The sequence below is a fragment of the Lissotriton helveticus genome, chromosome 1_1 (assembly GCF_964261635.1).
Source record: "Lissotriton helveticus chromosome 1_1, aLisHel1.1, whole genome shotgun sequence".
Lineage (NCBI taxonomy): Eukaryota > Metazoa > Chordata > Amphibia > Caudata > Salamandridae > Lissotriton > Lissotriton helveticus.
The window spans coordinates 2143036565-2143057994 of NC_136057.1; the positions used below are offsets into that span (position 1 = coordinate 2143036565).

Here is a 21430-nt window from a genome sequence, read left to right on the forward strand (position 1 = left end):
GTGTGTGTAAATCCCTGAGTGAGTGGATGAGTGTCTGATTGGTCTGTGAGTGGGTGTGTGAGTCTCTGAATGTATGAGTGAATGACTGAGTGCATAAATGAGAGGAACAGTGATTGAGTGTGTGAGTGACTGTTTGGCTGTGGGAGTGGGTGTATAAGTATCTCATTGGATCTGTGAGTGCATGTATGAGTGTCTCACTGGGTCCTGTGTGGGGGTGTGAGTGTCTCTGTGGGTCTGTGAGTAAATATGTGAGTATGTGACTGGGTATGTACATGGGTGCATGACTCTTCGAGTGAGTCTGTAAGTGGGTGTATTAGTATCTGAGTGGGTATATACCTGAATGTATAAGTGTGTGAGCTGGTATGTGAATGGGTGTATAAGTGTCTCATTTACTGTGACAGGTGGGGTGTAGCACGGTTACAACGAATTTTTTACAACGCACTACCATTACATCGCAACTTTTACCACGCAAACCATTACAACGCAATGCGCTGGGGGGCGCTCTAGGATAGGGAATGTATTTAATATACTATCCAACACCTTCCCTGCTATCCACGGGGACTGGAGTTGGAATAGTAAATTAAATAATTCACTATCCAGCGCCTAAAAGCATTATGCGTTGTAATGGACTGCGTGGTAAAAACCGCGTTGTAAAGGCATGCGTGGTAAAAGCATGCGTTGTAGTGACACCAATCCACAGGTGGGGGTGTATATTAGATATAGGTACTTTTTGTTTTATATTCGCACCAATATTCACGATGCCGTTGCAATATTTGTGATGTCCCCGCGACAGTACATGGGGGCTGGCCGTAGTCGTGAAGATCACGCTCGATAAAAAAAATCAATTTTGGACACATAACTTTGTCACTAATACCCCCATTTCTCAAACATGGGTTCAGAGTATCTCCACCCTGACCCCTTAGCTTTGACACAAATTTTCAGCCCTGGGAAACGTTCCCGATCGATAAAATGGCAGCCGCAACTTTCTGTTCAGGTTCTGTCCAGCCAATCATAGCATTCCCGTTGGCATGCTTTCGCAATTTACCTCAAACACAACGCGATTTAACCGTGAAACCACCGCAACTTTCTATTCAGGTTGTGCCAAGCCAATCAGAGCATTCCCGCAGGTGTGCGCTTTTGTGATTAACCTTGAACATGTTGCAATTTAACCGTGATCACTGCTAAACCACTGCAAAACATCCACAGCCACAGTCAATTCCTATATTGTACGGAGTTAATCTCACAAAAACTACTGAACGGATTCACACCAAATAACAAAAAGCACAATCTGCGTAACAACATCCACCTTTCTGCCACATTTGATGTTATTCCGTCCAATGGTGCGGGCTGTTTGTTCGACAATGCGTTCCTATTGGAATTAACATTACAAACATACCCTTATTTCGCGCCCCAATTTCTCGGGACCCACTGCACGGATCACCCCCAAACTTTCCATGACACACAGAACCTACTTTGACACTATTTTGGACAATGGACACACTTCATGAAGATTGGTCAAACGATGCCAAAGTTATAGGCAAGTCAAAAAAATATTTTCCTATGGAAACTAGGTCCTTACAATTACTATCTACTGGTAACCGTTAGTAGGTAATATATATATATATGTGTGTATATATATATATGAGTGGGGATGTGTGTGTGTATATATACGTGGGCCTGGTCCCGCCGGGGCTCAGACTTGGCATCAATTAAAAATGGACAATGAAACGGTTCCTTATCAGGCCCTATGTTAACCCCTTTGATGCGGCGACGGCCAGGAGCCGTCATGCGCTGCATCAGTGCTCGTGTGCACAGGACGGCTCCCGGCCGTCCTCGCACATGCCCCCGGAAATCCCTCTGGTGCAGGCACCAGAGGGATTTCCTTTCCTCCCAAATAGCCTCGGGAGCTGGGGGAGAGCTTTCCCAGCTCCCTAGGGTCCCCCTTGGTGTCTGTGAAATGACGATCAGCGCGCATTTCAGTTTCACTTTCTATGTGCTCAGGGGGCAATCTCAGCCCCCCCGAGCAAGTAGAAAGATGGGAGAGGTATCATTGGAAATAGAAGAATCTCCCCTTGCCAATGGTACCCCTCCCTAGTGGATCCCTGCTTGGGGATCGCCCCAAGTGGGTGATCACCAAGCAGGGATCCACCCACTAGACACATGGGAGGGGGGCAGCCCCTTGGGCAGGGGCCTTTGCTCCCCCCTATTTTGTTTGCCCAATATAGTCTTTCTACCCCCCTAGGGGACAGTAGCCCCCAATCTGCCCCCTGGGGACAGCAAGCCCACTAGAAACCAGGGATTTTCTTTTTATTGAAGTAGGGGTGGGGGCTGCCCAAAATAGGCATGACAATGCCACTACCCCCCCCGAGAGAAATTCAAGTCTTTCTGCCCCCCCAAGGGGACAGACGGGTGCAGTAGCCCCCTAATCTGATCCCCAGGCATATGGGGGCAATAGCCCCTGGAATCCCACTAGGCATCAGGAAATATATTTTTTTTTAATTCAGGGGTGAAGTCAGCCCAGAATGGGCATGACAATGCCCCCCCAAAAAAATGCCACTGCCTTTCTGCCCCCCCCCCTCCCCCGGGGGCAGAAAACCCACTGGGCCCAGCAATTACGCTGGCTTTTTTATGTGTGGTGGTGGGGGCTGCCCAGAATGGGCATACCAATGTCCCCCCACCCCCCCAAAAAATAGCCACAGTCTTTCTGCCCCTCTTGGGGGTATATCAGGGCAAACTCCCCCCCCCTATTCTCACCCCCCCTGAGGGGGGGCCGTTTTCTGTCACGGGCACTTGGCCTACCCACACAAGTGAGGTACCATTTTTATCTGAAGACTTAGGGTAACACAGTATCGTAAAGCAACTGTTATTACGTATTGACTTTCGATGCATTTCTGCCTTTCAAATGAAAGACAATGTGTAAAAAAAGAAGTCACTTTGAAAAATGTCCTATAATTCTCATGCTAGTATGGGTACTCACACTTTCAGAAATGTGCAAATAGCTACTGTTTCTAAACTCTATATTTTGTTCTAATTTCAGAAATACATAGGTGTTTTTCATTCCGATGTTTCACTATATATATTTTCCCAAATTAATTGCTATATACAGGTACATAATAAACAAGCATTTGCAATGCAATAGGTCTCGCATTAGGAAAGTTTGAGCTATTGGTATTGTAAATTACAAATTTTTAGGTTTTGCGTAGCCAATGCGTACAAAGTACGCATGCGCTAGCAAAATCTTATGTTTTCCTCTGTGGGGTCGGGTATCCGCCCCCTCCTCCCATTGGCTAGCTCCATAAATGGAGGCTAGCCATTGGGAGACGGCTCTGTCCGTCAATCCCGGACCAGATTCGGGGGCGTTCCCGAGATTTTTTCCATGGGCGTTCCCTCTCGCGTTCCCTCTGTGTAGTCATGCGGCGGTGGGCGGGGTTATTTTTTTGCTTTCCTCAAGTCATGTTTTTGTCATTGCGCCGAAGATGGCGCCGGGGCCCGTCGACTTCTCGTTGCTCCAAGAAGTCCAGGTGAGTGCTCTGCCTTTTGATTACCCTTTCCCGCCCCCTCTCCCCGTGTGTCCGTTCCCGACCCCCTCTCCCCGTGTGTCCGTTCCCGCCCCCGCACCCCCCCTCCCGCTCTCCGTGTGTCCGTTCCCTCCTGCTGATTCTCCCTCCTTCCCTCTCTCGCTGCTTCTCTCTCGCCCCCTCCCCTGGTGGCCCTCCTGTCCCCGCCCTCCTCCTCTCCCTGGTGACAGGTTGGCCTGTGCAGGACTGAGCTCCGGGCGCCGGGAGCACTATAGGTAAATAGTGTATATCCCAACTGGACTAATCCCCTCCAGCCCACCCCCCCTGAAGCGACGGTCGCCGGACCAGCTCACCGTGCCAACTTGAAAGGAGGGATGCTCGATTCTGCGGCGGGGGTCCTTCGCCTCTGCACTGTTGTGCTGTGCCTCTGCGGACATTTGCACCCTGCGGTTCACGGAGCTCCTCCAACACCGGAGACCTCCATTTCGGGACCTGCTGGGCTAGACGGGGAGCTCCCGCGGATCCATGGACTCTCTGCAGCCGGGTCTTGTGCTTCATCGGGAGGTCTTGACGAAGTCTCCGCCATCGGCCGCGGCATCATCGAATGTCCCCCTGATGGCCGACGAGTGTTCGTGCATAGCGGGAACCGTTGAGCATTGGGGCCACCGGAGGACTCCCGGTGGCCAGTGGCCGGCTGAACAGGACAGGGCGGGTCATCTGTGACCCGCGACGTGTGCGTGGCTGTCCCGTAACGGGAGAGGAGCCCGGAGAAGCAGCACTCATGGAGCCCCTGCTGCCTGGCCCTGTAATGGCCACCAACCGAGGACGCTCGTCGGGAACCAAACTGAACTAATGACCACAAAAACCCCCCCTTCCCCTAACCTGGTACCTCCCAAAGCAGGTCATCTGTGCCCCACAACGAAAACCTGGTTGCCCTGAAGCGGAAAGGGAGCGGAGCCCCCTCGCGATCGGCTGCTGCCTACGCATAGCCTGCAGAGCTCTCTCCTGAATTGGATGGCAGGCCCAATAGTAGTACAGTTTTACTCTGTTACTGCGTGCTTACAATCATAATTGGCAGGCACCCCCAGGATATTGTGGCATTCATTTTAAAATGTTGCGGCTTAAAAAAAAAAATTTACAGGCACACAACTGCATTTATAGCGGCATTTTGCACCAAAGTTAGTGAGTAGACCACGGTTTTACTGTTGAATCGTTGAAGTAACTGACAGAGGAGTTGGCCTAACGGCTAGGGCGCTCGACCTCGGAAACCCGGTTCGAGTCTCGGTAATGTCGCCAAACCTCCTGTGATTCTGGGCAAATCACTTAATTTCCCCGTGCGTAACAAAATGAATGTGTGTCCTTGTGTAACGATGGTGGGAGTTGAACCTCTCAGAAAGATTGCTTTGTCCGTTTCCCCCAAGAGATGATATTAGGGTTCATGTGATTTGTCAGGAAATCGTTTGTGGCGCATGTAAAACATGCAAGAAGCCTGGTGTCTCGGGAACAGGAAGGCCACCCGTGATGACGTAAGTGAGAACATCTGACCATGGGCGTAGGGCAAGCCTCTGCAGACTAGGGGGCTTCCAGGTGCCCCCATTCAGCCCAACGCCAAAGAACACATCTTTCTTATTTACCTGTGTACAGCACTCTGATACCCTCGAGTCTTGTCAGCGCTATCTCTAAATAAATCAAATAAAAGAGACATGGGCGACTCATGTGCCCCTCATTGCATTTTGGAAGGGGAGGGGTTCATTTTGTGTTACGCCACTGCCACTAACGATTGACAACATACTCTGACTGGCAGGGGAAGTAAAGATTTCAAGACGTTCGCCCATCTGGGTGCTCCCACAATATATGATGACAGTATCTGGAGAACTGGTTGCTTTAACCTACGACGATTTGGGTGCTCCAGCATGACATGCCCCTCTTCTGTTAGCTACTGCTTCCGCTACCCTCCCTACCCCTCTTTGTTTAGCCACTGCTTCCGCTGCCCTACCTGCCCCCTCTTCTAATTAGCCACTGCTTCCGTTACCCTACCTGCCCCCTCTTCTGATTAGCCACTGCTTCCGTTACCCTACCTGCCCCCTCTTCTGATTAGTCACTGCTTCTGTTACCCTACCTGCCCCCTCTTCTGATTAGTCACTGCTTCCGTTACCCTACCTGCCCCCTTTTCTAATTAGCCACTGCTTCCGCTACCCTACCCCCCCCCCCCTCACTGCTTCCTTGGGGCTTGATTCTGACCTGCCCCATCCAGACATTTGCCCCTCTCGGGGCCATGTAGGCATAAGTTGCCATTTGTGTATCTGTATGTATATTTTGATTGACTGTTTCTCCAAGAACTGTTGTACATAGTAATAACAAGCGTATATTAGAACACCCTAAGAACAACATAGGAACATGCGTTAATCAAAGTAGTTTGCATTCAGATGCACCTATGCGTGAGGGCTCCGCTGTCTATCTAGCAAGCTGATCACCTCATATATCTCACAATCCCTCTCAAGAGCACACTCATTCCTCTTAGAAAGACCAACCGGGAGTAGACCTAGTCTGAGGCTCAGGGCCCCCGTATTAGGCACTTTCATTCAAAACAGACCTGCAAACACTGCTCTTCCAAAGAAACTTCCACTTGGAATGTTGCAGGGTACCCTATCACATCTTCAAATAAGGAAAAACTGTCTTGAGTTTCTGCTAAATATTTTTGAGGATCAATATGTTGTGCTGCTTGAAGTTGAGACCTACACTGTGTCTGTCTGGCTAGCTTTTTTTTAGGTGGCTCTATGTGTGGGTGGCTCTGTGTGTGGGTGGCTCTGTGTGTGGGTGGCTCGGTGTGTGTGGCTCTGTGTGTGTGTGGGTGGCTCTGTGTCCGGCCGCCTCGTGAAAGATGGTACTAACCCGCCAACAGTGGGAATGCAGGCCGTGTGGGGGTTCTGGGCAATTAGGCGTTTCCTTTACACATATTTGTTTTCAGGTTTGTTAGTCCATTTTTGATTAATTGGCGTGCATGTGAATGTAACTCCCAGAATGCAAAAGAAGGAATAGAGTCATGTGGTAACACGGAGGACAAAAGATCCCAGTTTATTTCCGATTCCGAATCACAGCTGAGGTCTGTGTGGAGAGCCCATGTCCTTCCCTAGGCATGCCTTCACTGGTTCTAGTAGCCCATCCACAGTCTGTGCCAACCGGCTCCATGGGGACATCTGCACTCCATGCACTTATTAGGCGCGCGTTCAACGGCTGATGCCTTCCAGACTCTGTGTGGAGATCCCATGTCCTTCCCTGGGTATGTCATAGCTGGCTATCCACGTTCTGTGCACCCGGCTTTATGGGCACATCAATGATCCCTGCGTTTCTTAGGTGCGCGTCCGTATGCCGCCTGCCCAACAAGGCTCTGTTCACATAACCCTCTAGTCGCTTAAGAGAGCAGCTCAGCCCACCCAATGACCCAAATCTCTGTAACTACATACAGAGCCCATGTGCTCTCCCATAATCATTTACTTAATAACAGTTTTTGCCTTCCAATGCCCGTCCTCTCCCCATACTCTTTGTGGCTCTATAGTCGGACCCCATCCTCAGTGTGTGTGCAGTCTCAGCCCAACTCCGGGAAGCTCCGATGCGCACACTGCCGAGTAACAATCTATGTTCTTGACTTTATATGTACCCCCCTCCCCCCACATTTTTGTAATTACTGCAGATTTTATGCGCGCTCAAAGTGTATGTTCTGTAAAAGATGAGTGCATAACCCAGTCTGTGCCTCCCCAGCCTACGTGTGCACATACACCCACATGTAAGTGCCATCTGCGGGCTCAGTGAGAACATCTGCAGTTCATGTCCTCTGACAGGTTTGTGTTCACAACCACAGTCTCTGCATCTGCAGACTCTGTGTGCACACACACACAGCGCACAATCTCCTATTGCTGCGTGCATATGCACAGTCCCTGTTCTTTATGCCCTACCCTGTTCTCTATGCCCTACCCTGTTTATGCTGGCTCAGCAAATAACTCTACAGTCTCAGGGAGAATTGGACACACGTGCACAGCCACCCCCCTTCCTGGTCTAGTGTACACATCCACAGTTGTGCTCCCCCAAGCACAATTGACTTGCTCTACCCGTACTGCCACAGCTAATATTCTTCCCAGGCTGTATCCGCAAATCATGCCCTCCCCATGCTAGATACACAAACCATGTGCCCATGCACACACACAGACTCACTTTTTGTGTGTGCAGATCCAGAGTCGATGCTATTTTCCCTGTTTCAGCTGTTGCCATCCAACAAACATCATGGGGCAGGGAAGAAGAGCATTGATCATGTACCGGTGGCCATTCACTTAATACGCAGAGATTGGCAGAATTTACAGCTGGTAAAACATGCAGTGTGGGGCATGCAGTGTGGGGCTCGCAGTGTGTGTGGGGCTCGCAGTGTGTGTGGGGCTCGCAGTGTGTGTGGGGCTCGCAGTGTGTGTGGGGCTCGCAGTGTGTGGGGGGGCTCTGTGTGGGGGTGTGTGGGGGGCTCTGTGTGGGTGTGGGGAGGGGCTCTGTGTGTGTGTGGGGGGGCTCTCTGTGTGTGTCATTTGCGAGAGATTAAGCTATTGGCATTGTAAATTACAATTCCATTTATTTATGTTAAAAAAAACATAAATAAAAATAATGTCAAGAGCAATGCTAATAGCTCTAACTTTAACAAAGGCAAAACCATTGCATTGTAAATGCTTGTTTATTTATGTGTTTCATTTGAAAATAGCAAAATTAATAGCTTTGTCATTTACAATGCCAATAGTTGTAACTTTCGCAAATGTGACACCTGTAGCATTTGGAATGCAATATGTGGTGTATTTACATGAATTAGATGTATTGATATTAAAAATAACCAAGGCTTTTAATTTTTTTTAAATAATTAATACTTAAATCAAAGTTAATGTAATTTATAATGGCAATAGCTTAAACTTTTGTAAATAACTTTTGTGAAGATTATGGGCCCGATTCACAGACTAACTTAAGACAAAATCCTAAACTTACTACCATTTTGATATTCACAGAAGGCACTTACTCATTTTGGTATTCACAGAAGACACTCATTTCGGTATTCACAGAAGTTAGGATTCCTAACTTTAGGACTCCTAAATGCCTTCTGTGAATACCGAAAGTCTTAAAGTTAGGATTTTTCTCAGTTTAGGAGTAGTAAAGTTAGGACTCCTAACTTCTGTGAATACCGAAATGAGTAAGTGCCTTCTGTGAATATCAAAATGGTAGTAAGTTTAGGATTTTGTCTTAAATTAGTTCTGTGAATCGGGCCCATAGTTCAGTGTATTTTATTGTGACGAAAATCCAAGAACAGAAGTGAAATATTAACATCTTTTTGTGACATTTGTAATAAAGCTTGAAACATTGAGAGAACATATACCTTGGAGGTATTCACACGCATTGTTAGTTTGAGAATAAAAACAACACTGTATTAGCAATAGAGAAAGCGCATGAGAAAAAGAATAAGGAGTGCCAGAACCTAACAGAAGAGTTTGGTTAAGCATGGACGATATTGTTCCCATGTTCAGTGTGGGATAATATTCCGATGATTCAGTTTACAACGAAAGAATGGTAAAGGACAATGGAACCCCTGATGATACAAAGGGAAGGGTATTACCTGAATGATTTTAGTGTGAATAACTGGAGTCTACAATGATGTCAGAGCACATTTCCTTGGACTTTGAGAGATGTAAACCTCTATGCTTACTCCCTTTGATCCTTGCTGAGTGTGGCTAAGGCTAAACACTTAAATTCCCCTGACCCAAGAACACTCTTTTTGGCCGACTACACTGCTGACACCTTCCTATAATTCATTTTTCCCACTTCTCTAGATTTTCCTATCTTTCTACAGTTCCCTGAATTTTGAGATTCCTTAGACTAATGAACCATCCTCTTGATTTGGACTTTAACTTGAACGATTCTAGATGTACTCATGAATAGAAAAGAGGATTTAAAACTCTTTTCTGATTATCAGCTATTAATCTTAATCTTTTGCATTGTTGTGACTAAACTTCTTGTTTGCTTAATGTAACACCTAAACTTCTTTAGAAGGTTGGGATTCCGTATTGTTCTATATCTTTATATCATGGTACTGAGATTTGTGTACCTTTATTTGATTGTTCATTTTTAATAAACCTTCTTAACCTTAGCCATTGATTCCTGGTCCTTATTGCCTAGCCAAATGGGTTACAGTGTTAATTGAAATTGATTGTTGTAATGTTAACTTTCCTCACCTCTCATTCAGATAAAAAGGTCCACAGGAGGGCACATGATAAGAGGGTAGCCCATAAATGCTGCATCAAACATGTAGCTTGGATGAAAGTTTGTACAGCTGCATGCGCGCTACACTGTGCGTGAAGGTAGTCAGTATATGAGCACCTCCCTGCAGGACACATGCCACAGTACTAGCTTTGATGTGTTCAAGAATGGGAGTACGTGCGCTGTGCACTGCCAGTGTGCATGAATGGCTGTGTGGCACAGTGAGTCATTGTGCGTGCAAAACAGACCCCTGTGTGCTGGAGCCAGTGCAGACGAACCACGGTGTGGGAAAGCGTGCCGTGCATGTCAGGGCAGCGTGGCTTCAGCTAGTGCTTGCCCAGCAGTGAAGAGTGCCCTGCAGCAGCCCGTGCCAGCTTCCTTCTGATGAAGGCTGCTCTGACGCTCTGTGACAGCTGCGCAAGTGAGCCGCTAGACGCGGCTAAGAATATCTCTAACGAGCAGACCGGCGCACGCCGGGCGCTGGCGGCACCTCATCACCTCCCCTGACAGCTGTACCTGGACTCGTTGACAGCTCTATCCTACCTCCTCTGCAGAGTCCGTCCCATGATGGAGAGGGCCAGGCGCCGCACTGCGGCTGAATGACAGAGAGGCTCGCTGCGGCGGGAAAAACGTACAGAAAGAAGCGGCATACCTGGCCAGGATCGGTCATGGTCAGCAGCGGTTCCTCTGCCAACCGCCTCCTCTGCAGCAACCCCAGCCGTGCACAGCAGTCCCAGAGTGCAGCCAGGTCCGCAATCCAAAACAAGCACAACCCGCTTTCAAGAGAAGTCCAAAGCAAACTCAAGCTCTCTCAAAAATAAGCCCAAAACAGGCCCGGCCCACAAGAATGAAACCATGTTAAAATAGGACATATCAAAACGTTTGTTTGTCTGTTTTTTACTTGGAACTTTTTTGGTTTAATTATTAATTGATGTTTCATATTTTTATTGTGAAGAAGTTGTTTCATTCGCCCGTGTTATAGAAAGTAACTGTACAAATAACATCACTATTAATATTACAATACACTTTTTTCTGCATCAATTTTAGTACTATAAAATAATATTCTCCCATTCCGTTATGGCAACCACGTTACCATTACGTTAAGTCCTTTTTTTGTTTTAGTGGCTGTACATTCTAGGAAGAAGCCGTGCGTTAGGAAGTCCCTATCATCCTCTCATACGGTATCCGCTATTTGTCAGGATAGTAGAGGACTGATATATTTGATTCCTAGCCGGTCATCTGTTTTTCATAAATCCAATCCTTAGTGCAGCAAAAGAAGCCCCAAAATCCTCTCAAACGTCTGGCCCAATTTTTTAACTAGACTGAGTGAAAAAAGGCTAGTGTAGTTTACAAAAAGCGCACATTATTGCGCTTAGGCTCAACTTTTACTTTTGGTTTATTGTCTTTGTATTCTGTATTAATTATGCCAAGCTTGTATTTATTAATGTATTCTCTGAAGTAGCTGCGCTGTGTGGCCTTGTTGATTATGTGTGTTCTGCACTGCTTTATTGCTCCCTCAAGTGGAAAGGTAAACCACTCAAAAGCAATTATCTCCAGTTAATAGAAACGCCGTTAATATGGTCGATGAGAGTAATTGCTTCTATAATTATAGTCTTATGTGATGTTTATTGTACATAATGTAAATTAATTATTTAGGGTTACCGAAGCCTTGTTAACAGACATGTAATTGCCTTGAACCGTTGATAAATTAAACTACATGAATATTAAACCGCGAAGGTGATGGTCGTATAGTTCACTTAGGCCAACACGGTTGTATATCTCCAGCAAAGGAACACTAACACAAAATACAGCTGAGTAACATTCAACTTTATTAATTAATTATATACAACTTGTTCAGTCGAGAATTCTATGGCAGGACGGAGGCTCCGATTATGCTTTCTCAATTCCTTTACTGAAACAGCAGCCAATCAGCACAGTAAAGAAAAAACTCAGACTACATTACCCATAAACCCTGGGTAGCCATAGAGTCCACATAAGTATAAATAAGGAGATAGAGGTTACAACTTCCTCTTTCGTTGCTGCTTCGCAGCCAGTTAAGTGCTTTTTGCATCACTCTTACTTTATTGATGCGTATTTGGCTTACCGCTTTGTTTATTTGATAATTGCTTCTTGAATTCATTGTGGACACGCTGTGTGCGCATTTTCTGCCTGTTTTTTCGGCGCTTTGCGGCGCGACTTAATTAGTTAACCGGCTTCTGTGCCGGTGTTTGGGGAGCGTGTGCGGCACCTCCCGACTTGACTATTTGATATTTCAGTCTTTTTTGTGGAGCGGGAGCGGAGCTGGAAGGACGCGCGTGTCTCGCGCACCCTTCCTATCTGGCAGCGGCTGTTCGCGCATGCGCAACAGCTTTGTTTACACGTCCTGTCAGGCGTGTGTGTTGGAGACGCCGTCTTTGCCTCAGCTTTGCCGGAGTGACTGCTCAGTTCAGCGCGCCCAAATTTGCTGCCTTTTGAGCTCCCTTACGCCCTCTGACAGGTTCAGAGTTGGGGGGTTGTAAAATATTGCATAGGCATTGCCTAGAGTGGGGAAAAAATTTGTATTTCTTCTTTGTTAGTGCACGTCTGCTCCCTCCACATTTAATTGTTTTTTCACAGGGTTTTTTCCTGTATTCCTAAGAACTTGCGCTAGGGTTACCACTCCCCCAAATATTTGGCTTTGGCCATTACATTCTTTGACCTTCATTGGGCATTTATTGGCAGACATTGTCGCCATGGCAGAATACTGCGAAGAGGAAGGTTATGATTATTATGAGGAGGAGGAATCCTCTACTTCATTTGATGACTTTATGGGTCAAGCGCTTTGTCAAGCTATTGCGCCACTGAAGAAACACCTTGCAGATTATGCTGCGCAACACGGATGGGTGCCTCCTTCCTCTGGGCGTTCCAAAAGGTCGCCAAAAAATCCTCATACCATCCATTTTGCTAAACTTGCTAAAACTTTTTCTACTGCTTCTGCAAAGAAGCGCAAGGTGTCCTCTCGTTCTGATCCTCCTTCCGATACGGATGAGGGAACATCCTCTTCTTCTTCCACCGAACCTACTAAGCCTCCCCCTCAAAGAAATCGCGGAAAGAACATTATGTCGATGCTCCTACGTCTCCGTAATTGTTAACATTCAACCCCTCTGACATTATCCACCCGCACTCTTCTACTTGGTTACCTTCCCCCGAGGTGGCTCTATACATACAATCCCACATCCGTCATCCTTTTGACAAGGATGTGAGAGCGCGTTTGCGCTCCGAGTGCCCACGTCCGGATCTGGCAGACAAGCTGGCATCCACCCCTGATGTTGATCCTACTATGGTCACATACATGAGGAAATACTCAAAAGACCCTACCAAAGGTTTGGATAGGTCTTGGCGGACGTGCCAGGATAAACTTTTAGATCTCTTGGGCCCCCTCACGAAAATTCTGGACTTGGGATATCAAGCCAAGGAGTCTGGCACCCTTATTGACCCCGATGAGCTAGTCGGTTGGTCTCAACGGGCTGTCTGTTTGCTTGGTAATGCCAACTGTGCCTTATCCACTGAGCGCCGTCGCTCCATCTTAATGAAACTTGATCCAAGACTTACGGATTTAGCCTCCTCAGAGTCGGGCCCTCTGGCCCAGGGTTTACTTTTCGGCGCTCCATTTCTGAAGGAGCTTACAAATTTTATTTCCTTGATAAGGCCCAATCTAATTTGAGACGGGCATTCCGCCCGGTTTTTGGCAGGGCCGGACGAAGGGGACGCTCGTCCGGCCATGGTTCCGACAATAACCCCCAGCGAGGGAACAAGTCCCAACGAGGTGGTCAACAGCAATACTCCTCCAACAAGTCATCTTTCTACCCCTCTAAGAGAAGTAGAGGGCAATCTGGCAAAGGTGGATACTCCGGGAGTCATGGAGGACGTCAGGATTCTTCCCCATCAGGTGAGCTTGATTCTCGCTTCCACTGTAATTCTGGGGGGCAGGATTCAATTTTTTCTGCAAAATTGGCGTTTGATCTCAAACGATGCCTGGATACTGGAGACGGTGCAAGGGTACAAAATAGAATTTTACTCTCACCCTCACCAAAATCTTCGGCCTCGCCCCCTTGTTTTTTCCCGACAAGACCAGGAGTTCATCTCCGCGGAAATCTCTTCTCTTTTGGCCAAAGGAGCCATCGTTCTCACGACACCTCATCCTCAGGGTTTCGTCAGCAATGTTTTTCTCGTGGAGAAAAAAGGGGGAGGGGCTCGTTTAGTCCTCAACTTGAAGGACTTCAACGGCGGCGTGGTTTATCGCCATTTCAAAATGGAGGGCATTCATCTTCTGCGAGACCTTCTTCAGGAAGGCGATTGGATGGTTCGACTGGACCTAAAAGATGCTTATCTGTCGGTCCCGATTTATGCTCCTCACCGTCGGTTCCTTCAATTCCAATGGATGGACAGTTGGTACGAGTACAAGGTTCTTCCTTTCGGCCTGTCCTCCGCCCCGTGGTGCTTCACAAAGCTCCTTCATCCGGTGATGGAGTCTTTGAGGTCACGCGGAGTGCGTCTTATAGTCTATCTAGACGACATTCTCCTTTTGGCTCAATGCCCTGTTCTTCTTCAATCTCACTTACACTGGTCCATAGATCTTTTGCAATCTTTGGGTTTTCTCATCAATCCCCTGAAGTCCGACTTTTCTCCATCTCGGTCGATGGATTTCCTGGGCTTTCAAATAGACTCTGTCTCTTGTCAACTCCTTCTTCCAGGTCAGAAAATAAGATCCATCAAGAGAGACTTGAGGTCGTTTCTCGCCCAACAGACTGTCTCGTTAAGGTCAGTGGCCAGGATTGTAGGTCTTTTATCGTCTTCCATCCAGGCGATCTTTCCGGGTCCTCTGCATTATCGAGCTCTTCAGCGCCTCAAAATACGTCATTTGCAGAAGGGTCTTCGGTATTCCGATCACATCCTCCTTTCGGAGGATGCCCGGACTGAAATGATGTGGTGGTTAGACCACATGGAATCCTGGAACGGCCGTGCTCTGTTTGGGAGGACTCCCGACGTGGTGATAGAGTCCGATGCCAGCCTTTGGGGCTGGGGAGCCCGTTGCGGTTCAGTGTCAAAAGGGGGTCGTTGGTCCCCGGAGGAATTGTCCCTGCACATCAATTGCCTGGAGCTGTTGGCGGGCTCCTTCGCGATTCGGTGTCTCACCCCTCAGAAAACGAATTGTTGCATTCTTCTCCGAATGGACAATATCTCTGCGGTTCGTTATGTGAACAAACTGGGGGGTACCCGGTCCAGGCTCCTCTCGGAGATTGCCAAGGATTTCTGGCACCTTTGTTTGGAGCGCAAGGTCACGATTATTGCGGAATACCTGCTGGGTTCTCGCAATCTGATCGCGGACTGGAACTCTCGTCACCTGAGAGACTACAGCGATTGGAGGCTTCATCCTCGGGTATTTCTCAAGCTGTCCCGCTTTTGGGGGACTTGTCATCTGGATCTCTTTGCCTTCTGTTAGACCTGGCATCATTGGCATGAGTCTCTCCTCCATTTTTTCTGTTTGCCTCCTCTGTTTACGATGTTTTGCTGGTATATTGCTTTGGGCACCGTGCCACTGCTGATCAGTGCCACAGTGCAAGTGCTCCCTATGTGAAATTGCTGTATTGATTGACTTCCATGTTTGGCTTATTTGGTTTACTATTAGTCCCTAGTAGAGTGCACCAGGAGTGCCAGGGCTTGTAAATACAAATGCTGCTAGTGGGCTTGCAGCACCTGTTGTGCCACCCACAGAAGCGGCCTAGTAAAAGTATGTCTACAGGTCTGCCATTGCTAGACCACGTGCAGTCTGACTGCCACGAGGACTGCGCAAGTACACCTACTTGCCAGTCCCTAAACCTTCCCTTAACTTCATGTTAGTCACCCCTATGGTAGGCCCAAGGGCAGGGTGCATTGTAAGCATAAGGTAGGACAAGCCTGACAAGGTTGGCATGTCCTAATAGTGAATTACAGCCATATTCGTTTTTCACTATTGTAAGGTTACCTGCTCTCCATCAGTTAGAATGGGCTGCCAGGATTATTAATGCTATAATCCTAGCGGGCTCGGGGAGCATGGTGCAATGTCGAGTTTGGTATCCCTGAACTCAGGGTTTAATAACGCATCCGTTTGGGTGGATGGTTTTTGGACTCTGTGTTTGAAAATAGCACTTTTAGAAAGTAGCTATTTTCTTGTCTAACTGTCTACCGGTCTCTGCTGGTTCTGGTGTGCGTGTGACAGGAGCTGGGTGGCTCCAGAGGTCTGAATGAGTCAGTGTGGGGGTGAGTGGGGCATTTGCATTGAGAGTAGGGGAAGAGTAGCTCCTGATAGCCTGCCCAGCCTGATACAATGCTGGCTTGTTGAAAATGGCAATGTATATGCACATAAGCGGCGTTCATTTGTGTTCACTGTACCCCTTGTTGTAAGCAGAACGGATATCGCTAAACACTGACTGTGTTATCCCGCCAGCATAGACCCATGCACACACGTACACGACAGCCATTTTAGGCACCATGGCCTCTCTGCCCGTTTGTTCCCGGCACCCCTCCCCGCGCGCACTGCTCATGCATCGGCCATAAAACCCTCTCCCTCTGCGTGACCCTGCCCTAGAAGTAACCCTCCTGCTTGACCCACACCCCCCATTTCCTCCCAAGAACACCCTTCCCCTCAGCTGACGAGCCCCCCTCCCAACTGCACTTGGCCTTTCGACCCGGTCCCAAGTCCTAAGACCTAGCCTCGTGGATGTACACCCCCCCCCTTTTTCCTGCCGAGCATAACAAAACCATGATACACCAGCCGAAGTCCCCGATCTTATCGCCTGCCCAACCTTTGATCTGATCATCCCCTCCTGCCCTCGTGTCCTGTAGGAATGTCCGGCTGAGAGATCACAATCTCTTGTTACATTCAGGAGGGGAGGATGACATCTGAACGACTGGTATGGGAATAGGCCTGAAGCTGGGATTCCAAGCATGCCTTTTCCTACTTCAAAGCGTCTTTATTGTAATAAGGAATGTTTGTGCATCATAAACATGTGTATAAAAGACGAAGCCTCAGAGAAACTGGGATGGTGATGATGATGAGGTGTGTGGGGTGGTGAAGGGCACCAAGAGAGAGCACCTCCTGAAGACACTATGCGAGTGTCCGAAATGACAGGCTCTCCTCATAAGAAATAAAACTCTGTTCTTGTTTTCCTGCTTCCAGCGCCCGTCTCTTTATTTGGTAATTGTTCAAGATGGGAACTAAGAGGCGTCCTGCGCCAGCAGCCTGGGCATCAGGTGAGTTATGGGCTGACTTTTCCACAATTGGCGTCCCAACGCGGGGTCCATCAGCGACATAAGGTCCGGTAAGAGAGGTCCAGACGATGGGGTGAACATCTAAACGATTGGAGTATACCTGCCTTGAGAGGGCCCTCGTCCGGCTGCCGATTGAATGAACTTCACCGATTCCGAACGGACCTCTCTCAAGTGACCTACTGTCCTGACTGGAATCCCACAGGAATGCTGCGGTAAAAACATGGAGAAAGAGAACGATTGGGCGCTGGAAAAGGGAAGGCGAAGAATTGCCCACACGGTCCGGTCCGGGTAAGGTTAAGTAGGACGTCTTTACGTCCGATTGGTAGGATGGCTTTATCCATCTGATTGATTGATTGATTGTACTTGAAGTATTGGTTCTCTTTGAGACATTCTCTATTTGCAAACAGCGATGAATAGGAACGTTCCTCTCTCTTTGCAAATAGTGAAGGATAGGTAATGCAGACGTTTGTCCCCCATTGTAATCCGTCATGCCTATCTTTCTCCCCACTGATTGTTTGTTATCGATTTTTATCGATTATTGCTCTTTGAGATATTCCCTGTCTACAAACAGGGAAAATAGAAATATTCGGCCCCCTTTGCAGATAGTGAAGGATAGGTAATGCAGATTTTTGTCCCCGTTGTAATCCGTCATGCCTGTTTTTTTCTCCCCACTGATTGATTGATTGTCTGGACATTTCTTGTTCAAGGAATAGTTCTTTTGAGGTATTCTCTGTTTGCAAATAACGTAGAAAAGAGATATTCTGTCTAATCTTTGCAAGTAGTGAAGGGTAGGTAATGCGGACCTTTGTCCCCCGTTGTAATCTCTCGGGCCTATCTACTCCCCACTGATTGGTAAACTAGTTCCACCCAGACCATTTATTAGAGGTAGGTCATCTGGCTCGACCAGAGGGTACCCCTAATAAAAAGGACATATGCAACAATAACGAAGTAATCACCGTATCCTGTTAACAGAAACTTTAGCATGAAACACGCTAGGAAAAAAAGGGAAGAAAGAAATAAGAAAGCAAAATCAGTAGGCCACTGATGAGTTTTTGATTTCACTACAAATAGGAAAACGTTAGAAATAGCTCACGATAAAACACATGATTTCGCTAGAAATAAGAAATGTTAGAAATAAGCCCGTAATAGGAAACATGAAAATGGTGAAAGAAGCCAAGCTTGACATCGCAAACGGCCACGAGGCAACCAGGCTTCGCCACCCCTCACTGCTCCAAACATGTCTGTCCCACCGCCTGCCACGCCCCAATAACGGTAACATGAGATAGATACAAGTCAGCAGATACCTACCCCCATTCTGGAAACTCCCGAAGTGCCACAGGTCCGCGGCTACGCCCATCCGGAAGACGAGATCTTCGGCACGTGTAGGGCAGGTCCTGCTGCCAGCCGTCGGCCGGAGGTCGTCGCATAAGGTGGGCCAGAAGAGGAGCCGAGGCCGACGGGATCCGGGCGTCCCCTCTTCTTTCTTCAATAATGGCTGCGACAACAAGGGGGGGGATGTCTTGCTCATGCCACCGACCCCCCCCTCGCATCTCCTGGTCCAGCCACGGCTTGGTATGAGCTCCCCGTTCGGCCCTGAAGCGGCGCCTTGCAGGCCACCGGGGGGGGGGATGTCTTGCCTATGCCTCCGACCCCCCCCTCTCATCGCCTGGTCCGGCCATCATGGATATTAGCGCCGAGAAAAACGGCGTGGGGTGCGCTGGGAGGGAGAGGCGGCGCAAACGAGCCTCTCCCACCTCCCCAGGTGGAGGCCCCCAGCGGCACCCCCAACGCTCCACTCACCCGACGAGGGTTCGGCCACTCGTAAAATGGCGGTCGACCCTGCAGGAGCGGGCCCGGCGTGAAGAGATGGCCCGGTTGCTTGTTGATTAAAAAATGAGTCCCACAATCAGAAGTGTTCTCCTCGACTTTGAAGATTCTATAAAAGCCACGGGGCCCCCGACCCCCGCAGACACCCCCGATGGGGAATGACTGCCATGATTACCCGCGGAACGATGAAAATGTAGCCGCGAGACGTCGGCACTCCCATGCTGACGCCAGCCTCAGTTTGAATGACTAAAATCTTGCAGACTACAGTTCGGATCAGTTCCGGTGAAAACCCAGTATGACCCGGTAGAAAAAATTGTTGCCTCCCTCCCCCCTTTTTTGACTGATGGTTCATACCGCCGATCCTTTCTGTTGCCCTTTAACGGAACTTTTGGACTGCCGAAAGAGCCTCTAGGCCAACCACGAGTTGGTGGAGATTTTGACTATGCCTAGATCTGCCTGGCTGCTCCCAAAATGGCGCTGGTACAAATGAAACTTACAACTCCTTGTTGTACCCCGATTGCTCAGGCTTGGTGTCATGAAATATGTATGCAGTTTTTAAAAACAATGAATTGATATGGGATGGGTACTGATTATGTGTTCGGACAATGAATTGAAGTGAGATGGGTACTGATTGAACATTCGGACAATGAATTGTTGTTAAGTTTTGGCGCATCATGATCGTTGAAAGTTCGAATTTCAACACTTATGATACTCGCTCACACTGAAGTTTCGATATGATTTTATTGCACCTGTCGCACTTTTTATTATGAAATCAACGACCACCGACTCCATTAGGTTTTCCACTAATAAGTATCCCCACATGTACAGTTCCAGCCTGCTCCGTGGCCGGCCCACGGGGTTGTAGGCCCGTATTTATGCACCGACATTTGTATTAAAGATTTTTGGAAAAAGCAAACGTAGTTGTCACGAGTAAATTGGTAAGTTTAGAATAAATGACCACTATTTCCGATATAACTAGATTACAGGTGAAATGGCTCAGCTCGACTAGTTAAGGGTTAAAAAGTATAGTACGCAGAAATATTGCAAATATGAACGGTCCAGGTTTTTGTTGTATGTGTTTTGCATTTTTGTACAAGCCTAAAGCAACTGCTAAAGATCCTGGTATTTAGCCTATACTTTATATGCTACCTGTGTCAGGAAAGTTGTTTTAAAAATGCCCCTAAGTCGCCCCGAAGGAGTGCCACCTGACCCCCCCTGGTACGAACGACAAACGACCCCGTACCACTGTAGGTTATCACTTTTCCTCAAAGGAGAGCACGAGCTCGCCCCCCACGTTGCACCGACTGCCCTTTGTTCTGACCCGCCCCCTGCGCACGATCCGTAATACCACACTTGGGCGACCTATGCTATCCACAGGCTTCCAATAATCATCTCTCCCACACTAAATGGTCCACCTGGGCTTAAACGCCGAGTTGGCAGGGACTGCGTCCAGTGGAGATAGCCCGAGTATGTAGTAAGTAAAAGCCTTTTCGAGTTTATGCGCGCTGATGTGTTTTTAAAATGCTGCCCCCGCCCCCCTTCTTTTTCCCTCTTTCTGCAGGTCACATCGGAAGAAAATGGTGATCTAGCGGACGAAGAGATGGGAAAAAGGGGTGCGATTATGGTGCTTACACACGACGAGCGAACAATGGCTATTTCTCTCCCTGAACTTAGCGCTTGGGAAGACAGCCTGAAGCGGAAACTACAAAATATGACTTCGCTTGGCACCCCGAATAATACAACCAGAAATGACGTGCACTAATGAATAAATTCCTACGTTTAACTTAATAGTGAAAGTTTAAGGAATATTCCGAGGTGAGGTTTACCCAAGTACCCTCCGCTTGGAGGACTAGGAATGTTTATAAACAAAATGGAATCCACTCAGTGGGGTACGGTTGTTACCACAATGGTGGGGAGCAACCAGTGTTGTTAAAATACCCCTCACACACCAACAGGCCCCTTGGTGTCATGCTTCATCATCGGGGTCTTCGCAAACCTCTACGGGATGCGGCGTGCTACGACTCACGGCTACGTAGGAGCACTTATCTGTGAACTATGTGTTCGGTGTGTGTGAGTAAATAATGTGAGTGGTGAGGTGAAAGTGAAAAATTAAAAGATACCTGGCACGTGAGTACTGAAATTTTTTTTTATTTAGTCTCCGGCTGGTATCGTTAAAAGAGTGCTAGAGTGGTTGTTGTCTACTAATTAGGGTAAACCAACCATGTTAGTGCGTCGACATGTTTCGGAGTTAAAAAACTCCTTCTTCAGGACGAGGATGTGCACTACTTATCCCCACCTTACTCACATGTATGTAGATATAAAAGTGTGCTCTACAAAAATAAGATTAGGTGATAATGTACCTATCTGTGTTTAATATAATAAGGTCCGTTGCGCCCAATTGGCGATTAAAGGTACCTGAAAATAGAAAGGGTCAGGTAAAACATAGTGTAATACATGTTTTAAACTAATACTGTGTAAATACACAGAAGGGTAACAAGGAACAAAAAGTGAAGGTCCAG

General features: G+C 47.8%; 1 protein-coding gene across 2 annotated transcripts in view; it reads right to left on the bottom strand.

Moving 5' to 3' along the window:
- The window catches only part of DIPK1A (divergent protein kinase domain 1A), a 581055-nt gene extending 570483 nt beyond the window's left edge, over positions 1-10572 (bottom strand). Inside the window, exon 1 of one of the 2 annotated variants that reach the window (XM_078646336.1) lies at positions 10447-10572. The gene's annotated coding sequence lies outside the window, so the exon portion shown is untranslated. The remainder of the gene's footprint in view (positions 1-10446) is intronic. The other variant, XM_078646337.1, reaches the window with a different exon arrangement.
- Positions 10573-21430: the final 10858 nt, after the last annotated feature.